Source organism: Oryctolagus cuniculus, chromosome 20 (genome assembly GCF_051225735.1).
Source record: "Oryctolagus cuniculus isolate XC-2025 breed Fujian yellow rabbit chromosome 20, ASM5122573v1, whole genome shotgun sequence".
NCBI classification, from domain to species: Eukaryota; Metazoa; Chordata; class Mammalia; order Lagomorpha; family Leporidae; genus Oryctolagus; species Oryctolagus cuniculus.
The window spans coordinates 25,911,699-25,918,130 of NC_142886.1; the positions used below are offsets into that span (position 1 = coordinate 25,911,699).

The window sequence follows — 6,432 nt, forward strand, 5'->3', positions numbered from 1 at the left end:
CTCCCCTGGGGGTCCAGCCCACGGGGAAGGGTGGGCTGACAGTGCCCGACCCGCCAGGACATGGGCATCGAGAGGGCCCTGGGGTGGGGGTGCCTGGCTCCGCCCAGTGCAGGCCCCAGTCACGGGGCCACGACGCACTGAGCAAGACCCTAGGTGTACGAATGACCTGGCTGGGAGACAAATAAATCTTTTTAAAAAATCTACCTCTCTTTCTCTCTCTTCCTTCCTTTCTATTTTTTAAAAGATTTATTTATTTTACTTGAAAGTCAGAGTTACACAGAGAGAGAAGAGGAGAGGCAGAGAGAGAGAGGTCTTCCATCTGCTGGTTCACTCCCCAATTGGCCACAATGGCTGGAGCTGCAGCCCATTCAAAGCCAGGAGCTTCTTTCGGGTCTCCCACATGGGTGCAGGGGCCCAAGGACTTGGACCATCTTCTACTGCTTTCCCAGGCCATAGCAGAGAGCTGGATCGGAAGCGGAGCAGCCAGGGCTCAAACTGGCGCCCATATGGGATGCCGGCACTGCAGGTGGTGGCTTTACTCGCTATGCCACAGTGCTGGCCCCTAAATAAACAAATCTTAAAAAAAAAAGACCTAAAAGGCTGACTGTAAGAAAGGAATCAAAACTTTCCCTCAACTCTTTTTTTATAACTTCTGGTTTCCTAATCTCTAGCACAGTATAAAGAACACAGTAAATAAATAAATAAGTAAATAAATAAATATTTAGCTATTGAATGAATGAGTTAAGGATCCTATTGGATATTTTGGGTTAAAGGACACTGCCATCTCTAATACTACACAGATGTTAGAAACTGTCAACTGTATTAACCAACACCCTGACCTTGGGTGAATTGCTTCACCTCTCTGGATTTCAGTCTCCGCACTTGCAATACAAGATGCTTCAGGTCTGTAGTTTCAGGGGTCACTGGTTATTATAAAGAGTATCATGAGAATTTTGAGATCGACTGAGGACACTGAAATAGAAACCATCAATACACAATACAAGCCGCTGAGTTAGGATACAAGAGTACACACCATCGTGGACCAGAGCAGGGATGACAAGATTTGTGTGTGTGTGTGTGTGTGTGTGAGTTCTAATTGATTGGTAACAGCTGCCTGGAATGCCACGTTGAGAGTCATGATTGATTAGTAATGTCTGTCATGCTATTGTGGACACGGAATACAAAGTAGTTGCAAGCATGCCAAGTTCCTGCCATCTCCCACTTAGCTCTTAGAACAGTGTGACCTTGGACTTTCCGGAAGCAACATGCTTCTGCGCAATAGAGAAACCACTCGGATGCAGCAGACTTCCCAGAGTCCAACACAGAGCTCTGGCGCTGCAGTAGACTTGTCACCCTTCCGCCTTGGATGGCCTCTGTTTTTAACTTTCTCGGGCAAATAAAGAAGATGCACATGAGTGTGTAATTCATCGTGAGACGTGAACTCCAGACCCGGGGTCTCTCCACTATTCTGAGACACACTCGTGTACACGACATCTGTTCTTCAGGAAAATGAGGACGTAGAAGGACATGAAAACATGCACCTGCTGGCTCCGTAGCACAGGTTGAACACCCACAATGTACTGAAAATGCGGGTGACCTCCCCAGGAAAAAGGACTTGCCCCTTTCTCTTGCTTCCTGAAGAGTGGAGGCCGAACCTTTGACGGGTCGGTAAGCGTGGGTCTGTGAGCTTTCTTGGTAGAACCCTTATTTCTCCCAGTCTCCCATGGTGATGTGAAAATGGTTTCAGGTCTGACTGAGAATTCTTGAAGGAAACAAGTCACGTGCCGCCTAACGCTGGGGACACGTTCTGAGAAATGGGTCCTTAGGTGGTTTTGTCGTTGTGCAAACAGCACACGGTGTACTTAGCACAAACCAAGACAGCTGGGATGTCCCTGGGTAATACAGTCTTACAGGAGCCCCATGGCGTAGTGGTTAGTCACGGACAGGAGCATCATAACGCAAGATCTGACTGCTCCCCAAAGAGACTCTGACTCTCCCCTGCACACAGAGAAGCCACCGGCCACGGAGACAGCTTCTCAGCCATTAAGTGCCATCCTCTTGCTCAATGCGCTTTTGAAATCCAAGCGTGCTGTGAGGATGAGCATGTTCCCATGCTTTCTCGTATAGCTGGGAGTGTGGAGAGGCCTCTGTATCTTGGCTGGGGGGGGGGGGCTGTGTGTGCCCACCTCCCTGGGAGGCCAGACATACACCAGCAGGGAGGAACAGCACCATAGCCCCTGGAGTGCTCCCGTGCCTCAGCCGCGCAGTCTCCCGGTGAGCCGCGCTTAGCATTGCTCTTTCTCCACTGTCCAGGCAGTTCCTGAAAAGGCTGTGCTCAGGGAGCGATTACTTCAGGGCCTGAAATAGCTTTTTTCCTGTCCCAGCTATGACACAGTCACTTCCTCATAGAGCCATGGCTCCAAGAGGAACAAGACGTCCCTGCAAGGGAGCCAAGGAGGTCACGTGATCAGACAGCTGGGGGCCTCCCGGGGACCTTGTTTCCCCTTGAGCTATTGGCAGAAGGCTATCTGCAACGGGCCGTGGACAGCCACCCTGAGCCTCCTGTCGGCCGGGGATTCAGTCCCGAGCACGTTCCACAGGGGACAGATGCTTCAGCCACGGATGACACGGAGGGTGGCTGGGGATGGAACGTCTTCGGCGACCACATGGGGATGACCTCAGCATGCATGTGCCTGCACGTTAGGCGAGCAGGGAAGCCCCGTGGCCCTGTGATCTCTGTCCCCAGTGGAGGCTGTGCAGTTGGGACCATCAGCCCAGCCTGTTGGCTAGGGAATTCCTTGGCGTAATCTGGAGCCAGCTGGAGCGCAGAGAGGGAAGCAGAGGGAGTAAAGGCTTCTGTAGAATGCGGGCTCAGGCGGAAGAGAGACACTCAGGAAGGACCAGCCTCGGCCCTTCTGTCAGCTCTAGAACCCCCAGGCCTCACAGACCCCTGGCCAAGCTTTCCCGGGAGGTAGCCGGACTCTACGGGGGAAACTATGACTTAGGCGTCCATGCAGGAGCAGGCTGGGGAGCTGAGAAAAGGTCTTCAGAGGCCCTGAGAACGGGGAAGAATGAGCTGAGTCAGAAGCCAACAAGAGGAACCTATGTAGAGGAACTGGGTCTGTAGGGTTCAAGGCAGCCTCACCCTGGGAGACAGAGTTAGGCATTAAAAAAAAAATCTTGAATTTCTGGTGCCATGATGCCATGAAAATCTTTGGGAGACACAAAGTGACTTTATATTGGTTTAGTGAAAACTGTCAGTAGCTAATTAAGTTACCTTTCAGGTGAATGGGAGAATCCCTGATTAGACTGTAAAAACTTCTAGAATGCCAAGAACCCGGGAGGAGCTCCCCAGGCCATCTGGTCTACCGCCCAGCCCCTTCTCTCCTGCAGTTGCAGGGAAACCCAAATGCTCCAGGGCTTTTGGCCTGTGGAAGTGTTGCAGTTGGCCATTGGCCAGGTGAGGCCACGCGGCTTCCATTCACACCTGGGCCGTGGACAAGGCCACAGATCCAAGCGGTGGACGTCAGGGTTGCTTTGGTGAAATGCAGTTGCGGACAACAGTTTGCCCTGGAGAGTTTAAGCTAGAAGGAGTTTCTCTGTGGATATGGGGAACATCTCAGAACTGTCAGAAAGGCTGGAAGAACAGGTTCCAGGGTGAACTCCCATGAGCAGTTCCTAGAGCCACGCCAGTTCCTAGATCAGGCGGGGAGGGAGCTGCTGCCACTGCGAATCACAAACCATGCCTGCCTGTGCCACAGGTGGAGCTGCCTCTGCTCCCAACCCCCGAAGCCTGCTGCACCTGCACACCGCAAAACGTGTGCCTGCACCCCTCCCCGCCCCGGTTCCTCCTGTAGCTCACTTCCAAATGAAAGTTTTGTGTGGGTACACAGAGAAAGCTCACATACACACACACACACGCACATGCACACAGAGTGTGAATATCCTTAAAATGCGGGGAGGCTACACAGTTTTCTGAGGAGTCAGGAATGGCAGACTTCAACTACAGGGCTATGGCAGGGGATACCTGGGGCAGGGGCACCTGCAGCAAGTGTCCCATTGAGAGGGTCAAGTGACAGTTTCCTTGGTGGGCCTCCCTTAACAGCTTTCAGCTCAGTGAGTTTGAGGCAAAATGGAGTGGAAAAAAAGCTTATATTCTAGATTCTCCATTCGACCAACTGTACCTGTCAGCGCTATTTATTCATTTTTAAAGATACCTCCAAAGCAAGCCTTGAGCCACCCAGGGTGTTGTTTTGCCTTCTACAGCTCTGGTCTATTCTGGGCATTGTGAAATTCACCAGCAGTGGCCTTGCTGGGGAGTCGGGAAAACAAATACTGGCGGTGTTCCCAACACAGCCCAGTCCTGTAGGATAAGCCCCTGATGAGTGGTGTCGGTGATGGTACAGGAGCTCCCAGGGAACCTCTGGTTTGGGGGGGTTGGGGGGGTTTTGGGGGGAGGCTGGAGCAGAGCTGCATCTCTATCAGTGGTGGGATTTGGACGCTCAGTGAAGAGGAAGAAATGGTGGTGGGTGTGAGCTACTGGTGGGGGGGTAGGGGGACTTCCAGGTAAAATTTGGAAGCAGTGCAGGTTTGGTAGAAGTGGCGTAGGTGATAACAACAGAAACTTGATTTGGGACCATATTTTGGAGAATCTTAATGGCTTCATGAATTAACTTAGGCTTAGTTTTGAGTGATAGAAATCCAACTCAGAGGCCGGCGCCGTGGCTCACTAGGCTAATCCTCCGCCTTGCGGCGCCGGCACACCGGGTTCTAGTCCCAGTCGGGGCACTGGATTCTGTCCTGGTTGCCCCTCTTCCAGGCCAGCTCTCTGCTGTGGCCCGGGAGTGCAGTGGAGGATGGCTCTAGTACTTGGGCCCTGCACCCCATGGGAGACCAGGAGAGGCACCTGGCTCCTGCCATCGGATCAGCGCGGTGCGCCGGCTGCAGCGCACTGGCCGCGGCGGCCATTGGAGGGTGAACCAATGGCAAAGGAAGACCTTTCTCTCTGTCTCTCTCTCTCTCACTGTCCACTCTGCCTGTAAAAAAATAAAGAAAGAGAAAAAGAAATCCAACTCAGATCAACAAAAGATAAAAGGAATTTATCGCTCATCTAGTTACAAAGCTCAAGGGCATGAGCTTGAAACATGGCTACATCTAGGTGCTCAGAATATTATCACCAGCTCAGTCTCTCGCTCTCAGCTCTGGTTCACCTGTGTTGGTTTCACTTCCCAGCAGGCTTTCTCCATGTGACTCCATTTCTCCTGCTAACTCCAGGCTTCCGTCGTCCCAGAGCAGCAACAGCTGGCCAGATATTTCCAAGGGTTGGAGCTGGTGTTGAGGCACAGCGAGTTAAGCCTCTGTCTGCAATGCTGGCGTCCCATATCAGAGCGCCGGGTGGAGTCCGGCTGTTCCACTTCCCCTCCAGCTCCCTGCCAATGCACCCGCTGGGAGGCAGCAGGTGATAGCTCAGGTACTTGAGCCCCTGTCACCCACATGGGAGACCCAGATGAAGTTCCTGGCTCCTGGCATCGGCCTGGCCTAGGCCTGATGGGGGCAGCGATTTGGAGAGTGAACCAGAAGATGAAAGATCTCCCTAACCCTCTGTCTCCCTGTCTTCTGTATCACTCTGCCTTTCAAATAAATAAATAAATCTTTAAAAAAAATTTAAAAGGTCTTAGAATCTTGGCACCGAGGCTTGTGGATGGGCTCAGCCAGGGACCGTGGGATTTCTCACTGAGTGGGTCTGGAGTTAATGGCTAATTTTATGTCTGTTTGATTAAGCCATGGGAATGCCTAGATACGTGTCAGACATAATTCTGGGTGTTTCTGGATGTGTCAAGAGACTGAGTGGAGCAGTTTGCCTGCCCTACAGCGGTGGGCCTTCGCTGATTCATTGAGGGTCTGACTGCAGCAAAAGGCTGCGCCTCCTCTCAATCAGAGGGGAGTCCTCTGTCTTAACCGCTATTTTAATCCATTTTCTGTTGCTCTCACAAATCCCTGAGACTGGGTCATTTAGAAAGCACAGAAGTGGTTCTGGACTGGAAAGCGCAAGAACGAGGCGCAGGGGTCAGGCCTCCTTGGGGCGCCCCAGCCCGGCAGAGGCCATCACGTGGCAAGGCAGAGCAGGCTTGTGGGAGAGCTCCGGCTACAACAAAGCCACTTCCACCAAAGCCACGAGTGGGCGGAGCCTCCACGGACTCACCTCCCCACACCACGGCACTAGGGACCAAGTTTCCAAACACATGGGCTCCAGGGGACATATCAAGGCTAGCGACTGCCTTCAAGCTGGGCCATCAGCTTTTGGATTCCAACTGAAAGCTGGTCTGGGGACCGGGGCTATGGCGCAGCAGGTTAAAGCTCCAGCCTGCAGCTCTGGTATCCCATAGGGGCGCCGGCTCTAGTCCCAGCTGCTCCACTTCCGATCCAGCTCTC

At 52.6% G+C, this 6,432-nt stretch overlaps 1 long non-coding RNA gene across 1 annotated transcript; it reads left to right on the top strand.

The window, feature by feature from the left end:
- Positions 1 to 1,287: 1,287 nt before the first annotated feature.
- Positions 1,288 to 5,663, top strand: LOC149120112 (uncharacterized). Its single transcript, XR_016226401.1, has 2 exons — positions 1,288 to 1,668; positions 5,233 to 5,663. It is a non-coding gene; the product is annotated as an uncharacterized LOC149120112 (long non-coding RNA).
- Positions 5,664 to 6,432: the final 769 nt, after the last annotated feature.